This window comes from Balaenoptera acutorostrata, chromosome 20 (genome assembly GCF_949987535.1).
Source record: "Balaenoptera acutorostrata chromosome 20, mBalAcu1.1, whole genome shotgun sequence".
Taxonomy (NCBI): domain Eukaryota; kingdom Metazoa; phylum Chordata; class Mammalia; order Artiodactyla; family Balaenopteridae; genus Balaenoptera; species Balaenoptera acutorostrata.
In genome coordinates this window covers 44,059,706-44,078,031 of record NC_080083.1, presented here as the reverse complement: position 1 = coordinate 44,078,031, position 18,326 = coordinate 44,059,706, and the positions used below count along the sequence as shown (strand labels likewise).

At 43.2% G+C, this 18,326-nt stretch overlaps 1 protein-coding gene across 6 annotated transcripts in view; it reads left to right on the top strand.

Moving 5' to 3' along the window:
• Nucleotides 1-551: 551 nt before the first annotated feature.
• WIPF2 (WAS/WASL interacting protein family member 2) overlaps nt 552-18,326 on the top strand; it is a 42,894-nt gene continuing 25,119 nt past the window's right edge. For 3 of the 6 annotated variants that reach the window (XM_007177588.2, XM_057535960.1, XM_007177589.2), the window contains exon 1: nt 552-700. The gene's annotated coding sequence lies outside the window, so the exon portion shown is untranslated. Of the gene's footprint in view, nt 701-950; nt 1,026-1,724; nt 2,561-18,326 lie in introns of those variants that run through there. The other 3 variants (XM_057535962.1, XM_007177591.2, XM_057535961.1) reach the window with 3 other exon arrangements.

The window sequence follows — 18,326 nt, the reverse complement described above, 5'->3', positions numbered from 1 at the left end:
CGTTAACTCGAAATTAGGAAAGGACATTTATGGTGTGTGTGTGTGTGTGTGTGTGTGTGTGTGTGTGTGTGTGTGTGTGTGTGTGTGTGTGTGTGTGTGTGTGTGTGTGTGTGTGTGTGTGTGTGTGTGTGTGTGTGTGTGTGTGTGTGTCCGCGCGCGCGCGCCAAAAAGATGAAAAAGGTATTCAAAAAGATGTTCAGCTCAGTGATTCTCCACCTCCGCAACATGTTAGAATCACTTTCGCAACTTTAAAAGTTCCGATGCCTAGCCATACACAAGACCAATTAAATCAGAATCTCTGGGGATGGAACTCAGGTATCACTATTTATTCAAGTCTTCCCAGGTGATTCTAATCGCAGCCAAAGTTGCGATCCCTGCTTTTAGCTGCTAAACCAAATTCCTGTGACCTTCTCCAGATGGCGGCCACCCGCCCACTTCCGCCTTTACGTGCGCCGGCAGGGGGAGGGCTTTCCAGGGGCGCATGCGTGTAGCAACTCTTCGCGCTCTGCTCCCTCCTCCTTTTTCCCCCTCCTCCATTTTGTTCGCGGACGCTGGGGACGGTGGGAGCAGATCCATTTCCGGGTTGGCAAAAGGGGCGGCGGCGGCGAGAAAGGGAGCTTGCCGGTGGGGGGGCGAGCAGGACGGGACGGAGCCGGAGCGGAGGTGGCGGAGGATTCGCTCCCGGAGCCGCTGTGCCTAGGTCGGGAAGAGGCCGGGGAGGGTGGGTCCGTCGCTGAAATGACCTGAGGACCTGAATGGGAGGGAGAGCCGGGGGAGGGGCGATTGGGGCGGAGCTTGAGGAGAGAGGGGGACTTTGGAGGAGGGGCCTGTGGGAGAGAGGGGTCCTGGGGGCGGGACCTGAGGGGAGGGGGAGTGGGGGCTGGGTCTGAATAACCTGGAGAAGAGGGGCCATGGGGAATCTAAGTAGGGAGGAGTGGTCGGGAATTGGTGTGGGGCGAGCGCTGACTGTGAAATGAGGAGGAAGGTTATTGAGAGACGGGAAATAAGGGATCCTGAAGGGTTGGGTGAGTAAGACGGCAACTCAGGGTGAGGAACGAGGTAACCGTGCGCAGAAAGGGAGATGGGGAGGGAGGACCTGTTGGGAACAGGTAATTAACAGGATGCTCCGGGTGAGGAGGCCGCCGTGACATTTTGGGAGTTGATGAGTGAAAACCAATGGTTGAAGGGATAACTGAGGAAATTGCTTACACTAGAGGGAATCTGGAGAACATTGGTTGAGAAGGAATCAGATTTGAGTCAAAGGTTGGATTGAGAAACGTTGGGGTTCGCATGGGAGCGACCTGCAGTTGAGGGTTCAGGTTGGAGTGATGTGAAGTCTTAGTTCTGGGCACCTCCAGGATCCACCTCCCTTTTCACGGTGTTATTTTTGCCCTGTGTTTGTTTCTGAGTGACTTATGGCATGTTTTGGGTGACTTTTTTCTCCTTTTACAAACCAGAACAGAATCTCAGGGAACAAGGACTCTTAAGGATTTACTAAGCAACTTTGAGGCAAATCATTAAAGTGTCTCATTTTTTTCACTTGGAAATGTAGGTTTGATCCCTCTCTGCTTCTAAAAGATTGTGTTAACCAAGTAGGATCTTTAAAGTGGTTGCAAAGAAGTGATCCCCGAAAATTGGATTGAGCTATTGATATTTAGAAGACGTGTCTTTCCCAGTTTCTTCCTCTCAGCCTTGCACATTTTGTGTGTGTGTGTGTGTGTGTGTGTGTGTGCCAGGGAGGAGTTGGTTTTGATTTGAAACATGCCCAATTTTTAAACTTTTCTCAGTGTCAACTTTTAGTAGCCAAAAATTTCATATTGTTGTGTTACATTGTATTGGCTGCCATCAAGACCGAGATGGGGAAGTTAGAATTGGGAATAAATAAGGTTGGTTGATGGAGAATGTGGAAGAATGCAGTATTTTATTTTCTATTTTATTGTCTTTGAGAATTCACTGAAAAATAGTGTTGTAGACAGTTGAGCCTTTTGCTTTGGTCCAGTCACTTTGGCCCTTTTTGCCAGTTGTTGGGGAACCAGTGTGCTCGTGGACAATTTTAGCTTCTTTATTCTTAATCCTTTAACATCTTGACTGTTCTAGCTTTTTCTTTGGGCATAATACTCTATAAACACTTTGCCCTTAGGTGAATTTGTTTAGCTTGGAAGTGTTCCTGAAGGTCTTGGCATTTCTGAAGTCTGATGTGGATTTGTTTAAGAAGGGGCAGATTCTAACTCACACTTGATATCAGAGTAGTGTTTACCTTAGTTGGTACTGATTAGTTAGGTGATGTCAGCACAAAGGTGAAATGCAGAGGAAAGTGGAAGGTGTTGAGAGCTGTGCAGTTTTCTGGTTTTACTGATGGCTTTTAAGAAGGGAAGGGACGAGTCCTATTTCTTTTGAAGAGAAAATTGTCGGATGTTCTTTCTTGACTTCTTGGGCTCTTTGATTGGGAGAGTAACCTGGTGGACTTGAATCTGTGTTCCTGTTGTTCTGAAGTAATTCTGAAAACCGGGGGCTGCTGGTTCAGCCTGTTTCAGCAACCCAACCCCAGGAAGAACTGCAGGTATGAAGTGTATACAGGTGGTCCCTGACTTACCGTGGTTCGATTAAAGATTTTCCAACTTCACAATGGTGTGTGAGTGATATGCATTCAGTGGAAGCTGTACTTCGAATTTTTGATTTTGATCGTTCCCTGATTTGGCACCGTACTCTCTTGTGATGCTGAGCAGAGGCAGACAGCCTCAGCTCCCAGTCAGCCGCACCAGCTGATACACTTACAACCGTTCTGTGCCCATACAACCATTCTGTCTTTCACTTTCAGTACAGTATTCAGTAAATGACGTGCGATATTCAACACTTTATTATAAAATAGGCTTTGCGTTAGATGATTTTGCCCAACTGTAGGCTATTGTAAGTGTTCTGAGCACATTTAAGGTAGGCTAGGCTAAGCTATGATGTTCCGTAGGTCAGGTGTATTAAATGTCTTTTTGACTTAACAGTATTTTCAATTTACAATAGGTTTATCAGGATGTAACCCATCTGTACACTAATTTGGGGGTAAAAACTTGCTTAATATTTTGCTGTCATTTCAACCTACAATGTGTCTTTTTGGTTTGTTTTTAAGGTATTGAAATAAGTTGTGGAGGCTCAGAGCTCTGGGCAGACTTTGGGTATAGCCTGCTTCTTTCACATAATGGTTTAACATTTTTCCTATCCTGTCATGTGTTTCCATTGCTCTACTGGAGCCAGTCCCAAGTGGGAAACAGCAAATTGCACATTTTTTTCCTCCTTTTCAGTTTCTGGTGGACATCTTGTCTGTGTCACAGTTTGATACCACCAAATTGAAAGGATTTTTGACTGCTTCAAATGGGCAGGGTGGACAGAAGCTGAGCTGGGTTTGCTGGGCCAGAGAATGGACTCTGTCAAAGCAAAGAATAGTTGCAGAAACACAAACCAGGACCTTGAAGCTGTGACTAACATTTTGGCAACATGCTTCCCTTTGCCAAATAACTTCTTTTCTTCTTGAGTGTGATTGTTGATCTCCTTCTCAAAGTAGGCTCTTGTTGCTGGTGTTCTTTACACAGCTCCCGAGCAGAAGTTGGCAGAGTTCCGGTTGACTGTCTCTTGAGGGATGTGGCCCGGATTAGAGTGGATGGGGTGTTTCATGTCAAAGTGAGGTTCATTGGCAGATCTGAGAGCTGCTCTGCAAGGAAATGGAGGCGGTACTCTTTACTGAATGTTCTTACACGCCTTTATGTTTCTCCTAAATTCAAATCTGTTACTTATTCATCTAGTGATTAAATGCAGAATCATTGCCTTTGCCTAGCTTTGAAAGTCCAAGGCATTGAGGAACAGAGAAAGAGTGTTTCCAACTTTTTTTTCCTCCTCACTCTCAGTCCCAAGCCTTTGAGCCTGGGGAGCCACGGGCTAAACTCACGAGCACTTTTTGGTATTATTATCGAGGGGTATTTTAAAATGCTGAATAGAACTTTATGGAGAAAAACAACGTTAGTAGGGAACGAAGGTGATACATTTGCTAATGTCTGTGTCAGTCTTAGATCTCTTAATATTTTGACTTACCATGCCTGTGGAGGCAAATAGGTTATCAAATAGGGGAGCCAGGAATTGGCTTCTAACTTGCCATTTAGGCTTGGCAAAGTTATAACAATTTAGTATGGCTATACTAAATACTTAATGCTACTTAGTAAATGCCCTTTTCAGTGTGTTCTACTTAGTGAATACCCCCTTTTTAAAAAAAATATTTATTTATTTATTTGGTTGTTCCGGGTCTTAGTTGCTGCATGTGGGCTCCTTAGTTGTGGCATGCGAACTGTTAGTTGCTCCACGGCATGTGGGATCTAGTTCCCTGGCCAGGGATCGAACCCGGGCCCCCTGCATTGGGAGCGCGGAGTCTTAGCCGCTGCGCCACCAGGGAAGTCCCTACCCTTTTGTTTTTCAGGGGATAATTATTTGAAGATAACTGTGTCTCCATTAGGTCTTGGAATGGATTATGAAGATCATTTCTTGCAGTGTGTGACAGTGGCCCTTGTAACATTGGAGATAACCCCAAAACAAATCCTCTTCTTGGTGGCCCTGGATTCACCTTTCTCTTGCCATCGTTAGTCCAGAGTATTCTGTTCCTGATATGCAGGTTCAGATCCAAAGGTTTTGCCTCTGGTCCAGGGCTTTGACTGTGGTAACAAATACGATTATTGGAGTTGTGTTCAGCCTAGTCTCAGGTCTTTGTTTCCTGAAGAGTGTCTTGAAGTTTGGCACATCTGTATATCCAAGGAACGTGTGTAGATGTCCTCCCCATTTTAATAATTGGTTTTCAGAAAATTTTTAGTTTCTTAAACTTCATGGATTCATATTAAGCTCCATTTAGATTGAGGCCCCTGAGTGAAAGTAATTTGATTTTAGTTGGTATTTATGATAATTCCTCAGTACAAATTCATCAACCGGCTTTCTGTGCTTATAGAAATGCTGAATCCAATAATCCCTTTTTTTCCTCCCAATAGTCCCTCTGACTGTGAAACATTCTCCATAAGTCCAGATTGGAACAACTGGTTGTTTAAAAAAGAAAAAAAGACATTTTCTAAAGTGGTACAGTCTACTATGGGACAAGCTGTCTGAGATTTGTGGATAGTGAGTTTTCCTTCTTTCCACTTCTCCCTTCCCTGTGCTCAGATGTAGGCAGGGTGTTTGTCATCAAAGATCCAGGTATGAGATTAATTTAAACTCTTGCTATCACTGTCTTATAAGGACAGGACTGTCTTTAACAAATTTTTTTTTTTAATATTTTATTTATTTATTTATTTGGCTGCACCAGGTCTTCATTGCAGCACACTGGATCTTCGTTGCTGCGTGCGGGCTCTTTAGTTGTGGCATTCGAACTGTTCGTTGCGGCATGCATGTTGGATCTAGTTCCCTGACCAGGGATTGAACCTGGGTCCCCTGCATTGGGAGCGTGGAGTCTTAGCCACTGGACCACCAGGGAAGTCCTGACAAATATTATTCTTTTAAATAGATAATACACTCACGTGGCCCAAAATTTGAAAGGTAAAAAAATGGTATACAGTGAATAGTCTGCCCTCCACCCTTGTCTACTTTTCATTGCAGTTCGTCTTCCCAGAGCCAGCTAATATTATCAGTTTCTTGAGATCCTTTCCAGAGATACTGTGTACATGTAAAGCAAATACATACATTTCTTGCATTTTTTTAAACAAGTGTAGCACACTGCTAATTCTATCTGCAGTTTTTAAGAAACTTATTTTGACCATCATTCTGCATGAGCAGTAAAGAGAGTTGGCACCTGCCCTATACTGGTAGATATTTAATGTTTCCAGTCTTTTGCTGTTACAAACAATGCTCCAGCGAATAACTATATATATTTGGCCCTTTGCATGTGTGACTGTGTCTGTAGGGTAAATTATAAGTAGAATTGCTGAAACTGCTTTTTTTGGGCCCTGTCATTCACTTATGTGACAATTTTTGAGCTCCTGCTGTGTGCCAGGCACTGTGGTAGGTGCTGGAGATACAGCAGTGAACAAAACTGACTCAGACCTTGCACTCATGCGGTTATGGTCTAGTGGGGAAAACATCCATTAAACAAATAATTAATTACTCTTGCTATAAGTGCTGTGGAGAGAGCTAATGTGAAGCCTAACCCTGGTTCATTGGGAAGGTGGGCAGTCAGGTAAGGTCCCTGAGGAATTGACTTCTAAGGCTGAAACCTAAAGGATGAGGGGAGGAAATGGCATAGATGAAGGTCCTGAGGAGGGAAAGAACTTGGCTATTTTGAAGAATTGAAGGAAGTTCTGGAGTGTGTCTGGAGCTTAGGGAGTGAGAAGCAGAGAGATAGGAGGCAAGGCTTCAGAGTGTGAGCTCTCCAAAGATACAGATAAATGGCATAGTGAATTTTGAGCTCAACCTTTACAATAGACATTTTTTCCTGCCACTTCTTTCCACATGTAGTAGTTTACCAGTGTTGATGCTGAAACCATCAGTATCATAAAGGAGTATGATGCCTGTACAGTGGAACATGTTTTCTAAAAACTTTCCTGGTTAAAGCCTATTCTTTTGGGGCTTCCCCGGTGGCGCAGTGGTTGAGAATCTGCCTGCCAATGCAGGGGACACGGATTCGAGCCCTGGTCTGGGAGGATCCCACATGCCGCGGAGCAACTGGGCCCGTGAGCCACAATTACTGAGCCTGCGCATCTGGAGCCTGTGCTCCGCAACAACAGAGGCCGCGACAGTGAGAGGCCCGCGCACCGCGATGAAGAGTGGCCCCTGCTTGCCACAACTAGAGAAAGCCCTCGCACAGAAAAGAAGACCCAACACAGCCATAAATAAATAAATAAATAAATAAGTTAAAAAACAAAAAACAAAAAACGTGAATTTCTTTAAAAAAAAAAAGCCTATTGTTTTAATCTTGATTTCTTTTAGGTCCTGCAAATTAAACTTGAGTGGCTGGATTAGGACTTAAAATTTTGGGCTCTCGAGAACTGGTTTGGAGATGGTTGGGGAGCAGTTCTTATATGGGGGATGATGGGATTGTTAGTTTGCCAGACCTGCGTATTTAGGAAACAGAAAACCTCTTCACTTCTGGGCACTATTGACTGTTTTTTTTGTAAGCCTCATGGGGCTGGAGAGAGAACACAGATGTTCTTATTGTGAACTACTGAATATAATTTGTCATACCCATCATCTAGGACATATGTCTTAACATGATGCCTACGACTTATTGGACATGCAAATGAATCAGTAGCTCAAGGGCCATTATAACTCTGAATATATGAAAACATTTTTATCTGCAGTATATATTTTTAATTAATTAATTAATTAATTTATGGCTGTGTTGGGTCTTCGTTTCTGTGCGAGGGCTTTCTCTAGTTGTGGCAAGCGGGGGCCACTCTTCATCACGGTGCGCGGGCCTCTCACTGTCGCGGCCTCTGTTGTTGCGGAGCACAGGCTCCAGACGCGCAGGCTCAGTAATTGTGGCTCACGGGCTTAGCTGCTCCGCGGCATGTGGGATCTTCCCAGACCAGGGCTCGAACCCGTGTCCCCTGCATTGGCAGGCAGATTCTCAACCACTGCGCCACCAGGGAAGCCCTATCTGCTGTATATTTTATATTGACGTTTGTTCAGGAATCACAGTACTCTTCCCCAAAGCCCAGATGGTCCTGTTTGATTTAGTACCTTTCTTGTGTAATTGGATCAGCTTGCCCTATTTTCATAGCTCAAAGTAGACTCTTGGTTTAGCAGACCATCACTAGTGATCAAGGAATGAAAATGTGCAGATTTTTCTAGCATTTCAGCAAGGAGCATATGTGTATCTGATGGCTTAAGGGTGTCAGAGTGAGAGAAGAGACTCTTCAATGAAAGTCATAGCTTTGTTATAAGATTATCTGTGGTGAGTTGGGACTTAATATATTATCTTTGAAATGAGGCATGACACTGCTCTCCATGTGGAGTCTGGATCAACATTTTATGGAGCATCTGCTTAAATTTTCTTTCAGGTCTTTTTTAAAAAAATTTATTTTTGGCTGCGTTGGGTCTTCGTTGCTGCATGCGGGCTTTCTCTAGTTGTGGCAAGTTGGGGCTACTCTGTCGTGTGCAGGCTTCTCATTATGGTGGCTTCTCTTGTTGCGGAGCACAGCCTCTAGGCACGCGGGCTTCAGTAGTTGCGGCACGTGGGCTCAGTAGTTGTGGCTCACGAGCTTTAGAGCACAGGCTCAGTAGTTGTGGTGCACAGGCTTAGTTGCTCCACGGCATGTGGGATCTTCCCGGACCAGGGCTCGAACCCGTGTCGCCTGCATTGGCAGGCGGATTCTTAACCACTGCGCCACCAGGGAAGCCCAGACCTTTTCTTAATGGAGACTGTCATCACTGATTTTCCTTACTTCTGACTGTTCTCTGTATAAGCTTTCTACTTTTATATTTGGGGTGTGCAAATGAAGGAAGGCACGTAGAAGCCGAGGGCTAGTACTGTGAGATGGCCAACCTAGAGTGAGAAGAGCTGCTTTTTGTCATCAGTGACTAGGTTTCAGCCTACCTGGTAACAGTCTTTTAATCTCATTAACAGTTTCTTAGAACTTCTAAAGATATTTTGACAACAGATGGTTATTTTTGCTTTTCAATTAGTTGCATTAAATTGAGGAGAAGACCTTTTAGAAAGGGGGCTAAGTTAATTGATTTTAAGATTTATCCCTCTATTTTTGTGCTTACCTTTGCAGTTAAATTTTGGTCACGATTTCTCATAGTGGCCTGGAAGTTCCTCCCATATTTGACCTGTGGTGGAGTGAGCTCTGGGGTGGTGAACACTGGTTGCACCCAGGCTGTGCCAGAGATTCGGGTTGCATTAGGCAGCCTGCTTCCATTACAGTTGAGTGAGACACGGGTTATTTTGGTTTGTTTGGGATTTTCTACTCTCTTTAACTGCATTGGTAGCAGATCCAGTACTGACCTCAATTTTTTGAAATTTTGGTCAGTCTGAAGCTTGGTTTTGCTTATACGGTGTTAGATTTTTTTGATTTTTAGTAATTAAATTAAAAAAATCAATATAGTAAGAATACATCGTTTAAAGAGTCAAATAGTACTATAAGTCTTACAATTTAAAAAGCTGCTCCATTTCTCCTTATTTGTCCTCAATCACTTTGAATACTTCTGGTATTTTTTCCTGATGTATATTACCTTCATGTTTCTACATAGTATACTCACACTATTATGTCTTGGTTTTTCCATTCTTAGATATCTATTGAATTTCTACTGTGGACACTGAATTTTGCATTCTTATGCTGCTTTTCACGCTCAACCCTTCCTGCTATCTGCCTAATAGAGATATATCACAATCTTGATTAAATCAATAATTTGTATGTTTTTGTGTTATATATCAGGATTTAAATAGAAAATCCAACCATTCTTGATATTTCACAGATTACCAAATCATTGGAAGACCAGGGGAGCATAGGTCAGGGAAAGCCACTTGCAGGGATTGTAAGAAATTGCAACCATTAATAATCTTGGCTGCCTTAAACACCAAAGCAGGCAATTTACAGAATATTGAAAACTGCTGCAAACCACATGTCTGTCATCTGTTGGAGGCCACACACCTGCTCATTGCTCCTGGAAGGTCAGTAATAGCATCTACGAGCCTTCCAACTTCCAGATCTTGAGTGAATGAGTTGTGTCGGTGGAATTTAAACCACAGCCCCATTGACAGGGGATTCTAGGAAAAGTAGTTCCCAGACCTCCAGCCTCCCTCCTCTCCCATGAGTCCAGAAGGGAGTAGAGGTGAGTGTTATCAAAAGAAGAAAAAAAAAAAAAAGCATCCAGTATATTGACTGTGTACTATGATTATATTTCCTTCTTTATACTTTTTTCCCCTAAGTATAATAATTGCCTTTTTTCTTTTGTTTTTTTTTTTTTACTTGATTTTCTGAGTGTCAATCATTAATTCATCCCTAAACTCGGATGAAAGTTTCTCTTTTCAGTACACTCGAACACATTAGTGGAGTCTCTTCCAGAGGCTTTATGAAAAAAGGTCTATAGGAGGGGGTGCATTTTTTGAGGTCTTGCATGTCGGAATCATCTCTTTTCTACCCTCACACTGGTTGGTAGTGTGATTAGATATAAAATATTATGTTGGGGATCATATTTCTTTGGAAATTTTAAGCCTTTGTGGTTTTCTAACTTTCAAAAATCAATATTGTGAAGTTTGATGCTATTCCAATTCTAGATTCTTTGTGTGGGATCTGTTTTTCCTCTGAGAGATTTTAGGGTCTTGTCTTTACCTGCACCCCTGGAAGACTCTGCAGTGGAAGCGCAGAGTCTTAATCACTGGGCTACCAGGGAAGTCCCATTTAGGGTCTTGTCTTTATCCCTGGTATTCTGAAATGCAATGATGTGCCTTGGGATGGTTATTAGAATTCATCATGCTTGGGAATCCCCTGGTGGTCCAGTGGTTAGGACTCCACGCTTCCACTGCTGGGGGCCCAGGTTTGATCCCTGGCCAGGGAACTAAGATCCCACAAGCCCGGTGGTGCGGCCAAAAAAAAAAAAAAAATCATCATGGTTGACCTTCAGTGGGCGTTTTCAGTCTGCAACTTATTTCCATCTGTCTTGGGAAGTTTTCTTGTATTAACATCTTTTATAATATATTCTCTCTCTGATAACTATTTCTCTCTTCTCTCTTTCTGGGAACCCCTTGCTGGGAATCCAGATGGTGAAACTCCTAGAATGGCCCCGTAATTTTTTTTCCCTTGTGAATTTATTTTTTTCTCATTCAATTTTGAGATAGCCTTAGCTTTTTCTTCCAACTCTTCTATTGTATTTTTAATATTTGCTATCAATTTAAAAAAAATAAATTATTTATTGGCTGCATTGGGTCTTTGTTGCTGCATGTGGGCTTTCTCTAGTTGGGGTGGCGAGCGGGGGCTACTCTTGGTTGCGGTGTGCGGGCTTCTCATTGTGGTGGCTTCTCTTGTTGTGAAGCACAGGCTCTAGGCGCACGGGCTTCAGTAGTTGTAGCACGTGGGCTCAGTAGTTGTGGCTCGCAGGCTCAGTAGTTGTGGCACGTGGGCTTAGTTGGTCCACAACATGTGGGATCTTCCTGGACCAGGGCTCAAACCCGTGTCCCCTGCATTGGCAGGTGGATTCTTAACCACTGCACCACCAGGGAAGTCCTTGCTATCAGTTTTTTTAATTTCCAGGAAATTTTTTTGGAATTTTTTTTTTTTTAAGTATTTGTTTATTTATTTATTAATGGCTGTGTTGGGTCTTCGTTTCTGTGCGAGGGCTTTCTCTAGTTGTGGCAAGCGGGGACCACTCTTCATCGCGGTGCGCTGGCCTCTCACTGTTGCGGCCTCTCTTGTTGCGGAGCACAGCCTCCAGACGCACAGACTCAGTAATTGTGGCTCACGGGCCCAGCTGCTCCGCGGCACGTGGGATCTTCCCAGACCAGGGCTCGAACCCGTGTCCCCTGCATTGGCAGGCAGACTCTCAACCACTGCGCCGCCAGGGAAGCCCTGGAATTTTATGTATAAATATTTTTGCATGTTGTCAGGAATTGTGTTTTGTTTGCTTTGATTCCTGTCTTTCATGTTAGAGGTTTTCTTGAAATGTCTGATAATTCTTGGCTATGTCTGTTCATTTTTAAGGATGAGGCACTAAAAAGCTGAGTGTGGAGCCCTGGCTCATCAAGTGGTGGGCACCATTTTAGGGTGAATTGGCACTGGTCACTTTCCTCAGAGAGGGCTGCTCCAGTCTTCTGCCTAGAGAGTATAAGCCCAGCAGCAGGTGTTTTGGAGCCAAGTGGGAGAAGAGAGCTGGGGATGGGGGAAGAGGTCTCATTGTTGAGTACAAGTTAGACTTTCACTTGATCCCTCTGTTTTCATTATGGCTCTGCTGCCCTTAGCTATGACTGGTCCCTTGGTTCAAGAGGCCCTCTGGTTGAACTTCTCTCATCTTCTGCCAGGCATCATGGGGGAGGGGACAGAGAGGATGGAAGAATCTTTATTTCTTATACAGATTTTCAGCCAATTCTGTTTTAGCCCCTCCTACACTCCTTTATCCAGAGGTATTAGGTGCCTCCAATTTCTGAGCCTTTTCTGAGAGTCTGTGGTAGGAACCTGCTTGCTTCTTACTGCTGCAAGCATTTAGCTTTTTCCTTTCTGTGAAGTTATTTATCACTAGTGCATCTGCTTTCCAGCTTCCAAAATTTTGTTGACGTCTCTCTTTATGTTGTTGTCTCCTTTCCCGTTTTTTTTTTCTTTTTTGAAGTTTATGCCTTAAAAAATCCCTTTGCTGTAATTTTTTTAAAAATTATTTATTTATTTATTTTTGGCTGTGTTGGGTCTTTGTTTCTGTGCGAGGGCTTTCTCTAGTTGTGGAGAGCGGGGGCCACTCTTCATCGCGGTGCGCAGGCCTTTCACTGTCGCGGCCTCTCTTATTGCGGAGCACAGGCTCCAGACGCGCAGGCTCAGTAGCTGTGGCTCACGGGCCTAGTTGCTCCGCGGCATGTGGGATCTTCCCTGATGAGGGCTCGAACCCGTGTCCCCTGCATTGGCAGGCAGATTCTCAACCACTGCGCCACCAGGGAAGCCCCCCTTTGCTGTAATTTTGATGGTGTTTATGTGTGATAAATGCACGGACATATCATGTTTAACCAACGTATTCATCACCTTTTCTTTACTGAAACCCATTCAGATAGCAGTTGATTGCTAATGCTCCTTTAGAACACTGTTTTCCAGACTTCCCTAACACCAAGAATACTTAAGGTGCTCATTGAAAATACAGATTCCCAGATCTCTCTCCTGCGAAATTTCTGATTTTAGTAGGTCTGGATTAGGGCCCAGCAATCTTTTTTGTGTTTGATTTTTAAACAAATGCCCTAGGATGTGTCTTATCTTCAGACAAGTTTGGAAGCTGTGTTTTAGATCTTCTAAACCATTTATTGCTATCCTAAGTTGCTTTTGTATTCCGACTGTGTTTTAGTCTGTCTAGCTTTGGTCTGGATTTCTAAATTAGAATGTGTCCTTCATCTGATTAACTCCTCTCTTCTGTAGTTAAATGCTGGCTAATGGTAATAACTTTGGCCTTGTTTGACTCCATTTTTTTAGCCAACATTTGTAAACCCACTGGTTCCTGGGATGTGTGGGTGGGGAGGAAATATTAGTTATGAATATTGAGCTACTCTGCATCATTTCACTGTCCAAATCTAGGAATCTGTTTTTTGTTTTTGAAATGGAAAATTGACTCAGGCTTTAAAAACAAATCTGCTAATTATCTGCCTTAGATTTATGCAGCATCATTTTTGGAGATGTTAAAGCACTGTGATTTGAAGTTTGTTTTTAACTTTGACAATATGAGAGGGCACATTCTCTTCTTTTTGTGTTGTAGATCCCTAGGCCTTGGAAGGAAAAACAGTTGTATCTTTTACTGTTGGTATGTAAAACACCTGGAAATGAGGTGTTTGCCGCTGCTCCTTGGTTGCTGTGAGTCACTTGGAGATCAGGAGCTAAATAGTACCTGTCTTAGCTGTGTTGTAGAGGCCAAGTGTAGTACCCTAGTACTCAGGTGTTGGAAGTCTTGCTGTTATTAGCTAAAATGCAGCCTGAGGAAGCCATGTCGGCTCTGACATAGATTTACATTCTAAGATGAACAGCTCTATCAAAACAGCTCTAGGGCTTCCCTGGTGGCGCAGTGGTTGAGAATCTGCCTGCTAATGCAGGGGACACGGGTTCGAGCCCTGGTCTGGGAAGATCCCACATGCCGCGGGGCAACTAGGCCCGTGAGCCACAACTACTGAGCCTGCGCGTCTGGAGCCTGTGCTCCGCAACAAGAGAGGCCGCAATAGTGAGAGGCCCGCGCACCGCGATGAAGAGTGGCCCCCGCTTGCCGCAACTAGAGAAAGCCCTCGCACAGAAACGAAGACCCAACACAGCCATAAATAAATAAATAAATAAATAAATAAATAAATAAATAAATAAATAAATAAATAAATTAAAAAAAAAAAAGAGAGGCCCACCTCTCATTTAAAAAAAAAAAAAAAAAACAGCTCTAGTAGAATTTTACAGGTTTCATTGAAACAGTTTTGCTGAATGAAGTCACAAAAACAGTGCTAAATCTAAAGTGTTAATTGTCTTGGGAGTTCCCTGCTGGCTTAGTGGTTAGGATTCCAGGCTTTCACTGCCATGGCCCGGGTTCAATCCCTGCTCGGGGAACTGAGATCTCGCAAGCCGCACGGCCAAAAAATAAAAATAAAGTGTTATTGTCTCATTGACTGTGAATCACTGGCTATGTTTTGAAGCACTACAACACTCTGAACTATTACTGATTTACTGCAGTTGACTATTTTCTATATATGTTCCCCCACCTTCCCAATACTTCGGTGCTTTCAGGATAGTAGGATTTTCTCTTTGCTTTGAGGGGTGTGGTAGGGGCTGGGGATGTTTGGTGAGGTCATTCCCTGATCTCTGTTTAGGACGATTTTCAGGTATTACGTTTACAGTTGCTCTTGCATTAGTTATCTCTAGCCGTCCTTTTAATGAAGCCATTTTTCACAGATGCGGTTATTTTATTGCACACAAGAGTAGACTTCTCATTGATTTGTGATCATTTTAGATGAGAGGACTTGGCTGCTGGGCTGCCCTGTAACTGGGAATCATAACCTGTGGTACCTAACATTTACCACATCAAGTTGTCTATGAATACGTAGGCTTCTGAGTTTATGTTTTTCGGGCTTTTGAAAAATAATCTGAGACAAGAGGAAAGAGTCATATTAGGGGGAAAAGCTGCATTTTGGGATGTATACTTATGCTTTTATTAGGAAAATTATATTTGAAAGGATTTCATCATATAGTTATATATCTTTCTTTTGCCTTTATCCTTTTCTAGGGTTGTGTTCTGCTTGTAACAGTGAAAAATCATTGAGGTAAAGAGTAAAACATCCAGGTTTAGTTGTAGAAGTCTAGGATTTTCAGTTTAAATTATCATGGTGTTCGTGTGATTTTTTAAAAAATTAGTTTACTTATTATTTATTTTTGGCTGTGTTGGGTCTTTGTTGCTGTGCGTGGGCTTTCTCTAGTTGCGGCGAGTGGAGGCCACTCTGCGTTGCGGTGTGCGGGCTTCTTATTGCGGTGGCTTCTCATTGTGGAGCATGGGCTCTAGGCGCGCAAGCTTCAGTAGTTGTGGCACGAGGGCTCAGTAGTTGTGACACGCGGGCTCTAGAGCGCAGGCTCAGTAGTTGTGGCTCACAGGTCCAGTTGCTCCGCAACATGTGGGATCTTCCCGGACCAGGGCTCGAACCCGTGTCCCCTGCATTGGCAGGCGGATTCTTAACCACTGTGCCACTAGGGCAGTCCCTTTGTGATTTTTTAAAAAATTACTTGTTGGATCAATCAGATTTGCTGCAGAGTTGAATTTCCATGATGGAATATGCGTGCAGTTGGAAAAGTGATTTTTTTCCCTTCATGGAGTAACCTTGGAATTTTAATTAATTCCATTTCTACATATGATAGAAATCTGTTTCACCAGAGGTTTGACTGAATTGAATTTCAAGGGGGAGGGAGCACCTTTTCCATTGAGAAACGAGGGCTGTAGATTATTTTCAGACTATATAAAGCTTTTTGCGGCGGGGGGGAGGGTGGTAAAATATGAATAACAAGAATGTTACTCTAGTCTGTTTCCTTGTATTTTAGAGAAACCAAAAATGCTTTAGTGGAAACTCTCTGCTGTATTCTGTCCTAGAACACATGGAGGCGTGTTCATAGTTCTATGTTGACATCAGTTCCTCCGTAATTATAGGAACCTGTTTGGCTCCTGCTGTTCGTTAGTCTCCTGCAGTGGCATGTGAATACTCTTAGGCAGTAGCTCCTGGCTGTTCTCCCATGTGGGGTTCTGTGGCTTAGGAACTGGATGCCATTGTGCCACTGTGGCAATGAGCTCCTGCTTCCCCATACTGTACTGCTTTTCAGGAGCAAGGCTGAAGGGCAGGTGGACAGGTGGGCAGACTGCCATCAGGGGACTTTTAACCCTGGAAGGCTTCCAGTTAGTACCTAGGTCCCTAGCTGTACTCAAGCCAACGAGAGATGTGGTGCAGTCTGTGGGATTAGTGAACGAGATAACTGATGGAACTTGTTTACTTTGGGTGTGAAGCTGTTGGTTTGTTTAGACTTCTTTGGTATAATAGGCATATTGGATGGAGAAGGATACTACTTTTGGATTTGGAGGATGGCCTACAGAGGCTCAGATTTCGTCTCCTCTCACTCTTCACCTCACCCTGTTCTAGTTACTCTGGCTTTTTCACTAGTTCTCTAACACATCAAGCGCATTACTCTCTCAGGGGGTTTTCCCTTTGATGTTTGTGAATTCTTTTTGGAATGCTCTTTCCCCAGATGTTTCTAGGGCATGGCTGTTCATGGAGAGACTTCTTTGGAGAGCCAGCCCCCAGCCCCCGCCCCTCTCCTCATCTAAAAGAACACTATACCCTACTCCTGCACTCTTCCTTTATGATTCTCTTTTTTTTCATTCTTTTTGTTAGTAATGGAAATGTTGAGATTATATTTGTTTCCTTGTTTATCTCTTCCTCTAGAATATAGGCCCCAAGATTGTAAAAAATTGTCTAGTTCAACTCTAGAACAGGGTTTATCAACCTCAGCATTATTGACATTGTTGGACGGGAGAATTCTTTGTTGTGGGAGGTTGCCCTGTGCACTATAGAGCGTTCAGCAGCATCCTTGTCTTCTATCTACTAGATGCCAGTAGCACCCCCTCGTCATGACAGTCAAAAATGTCTCCAGACATTGCCAACTGTCTCCTGGGGGACAAAATCACCCCGCTTGGGAACCATTGTTATAGAACAATGCTTTGGCACCTAGTGGGTGCTCAATAAATGTTTATTGTATGATAGATGAATTAATGAATGAATAAATTCAGCAAGTTAAGCAAGTTAAGGTTTTTTGGAACACTGAACTACACATGTGTATATAGCCTTGTGTTTCTTCCTTACCTCTTTTCTTGTCTTTTCCATTTCTGGCACATTGATCCATCCTTCACTGCTTTTTTCCCTCAACTCAGACTTGCTTGCTCTTTCAGACAATGCTACTTTTAAATTTGGTTCGGTTCAACAAGTGACAGTTGAGCCCCTACTCTGTGCTGTAAAATAATAGGAAAGAACTATATAGAAGGATATGGTGCTGTCTGTGCTTAAGAGCTCATTGGGTAAAATGGACACAGATACATGAAATGTTCCTCTAAAGTTTCTTAGTTCAGGGTAATGTCTAAACTGGTACCAGGGCCATTATAGGGTTATTTGAGGAATAGTTGTTAAATGAAATGCTTATCAGAATGGGGTGATTGCTGTTGAATTTGGAATCCAGTTTTAACAAAAACCTACCCATTCAGGGAATTCCTTGGTGGTCCAGTGGACTCTCACTTCCAAGGGCCCGACTTCGATCCCTCGTCGGGGAACTAAGATCCTGCATGCCGCACGGTGTGGCCAAAAAAAACCTACCCAATCATTTTCTACTTATTTTCATTGTTGCAGTTACCCTTGGTTTCTTGCTATTGAGTCTGTCAGTAACATGGTTGAGAAATATGCAAAGTGGGCTTGCTCATTTTGCACTTGTTTGATGGGAATGTTTCTAGGGTTGGTTATTTTATTGAACGGTCGTGAACAGCTGATTCATCAATGGTTCTTTTTTTTTTTAATATCTGTAAAACCTTTTTTTAAAAAAATTTATTTATTTACTTATTTATATTTATTTTGGCTGCGCCGGGTCTTAGTTGCAGCACATGGGATCTTCGTTGCGGCATGTGGACTTCTTTAGTTGCGGCATGCGGACTCCTAGTTGCGTCATGCATATGGGATCTAGTTCCCTGACCAGGGATTGAACCCAGGCCCCCTGCATTGGGAGCTTGGAGTCTTAAGCACTGGACCACCAGGGAAGTCCCATCAGTGAGTTTTTAACGTCCTTGCTTGGAAAATCTTGCCACCTCTATCCACCTGGTATGAAAATACACCAAACAAAAACCCCATTGTCTGTTATGTGACTTTTCTTTGTCCTAGAGCAACTGATTTTTCTCTTTCTGCTGAATATTTATGTTCCATCTGTCATACTGTTAGAGAGGTGTTTTCTTTTGTTTTTTTTGAACTATGGGATCAGAAGAATTCCATTGGGGGAACATTTGGAACCTTTTCCTCTTGAAGACACAACTGTCTTCTCTTTAGATTATCTGGAGACAGAGTAGACAGAGCTAAATGGTCTTTCAGTGAGAATCTTGAAATGTCTCTTTTAGCTGTCTCTCTGTTTCTTTATATTACGAAGTGG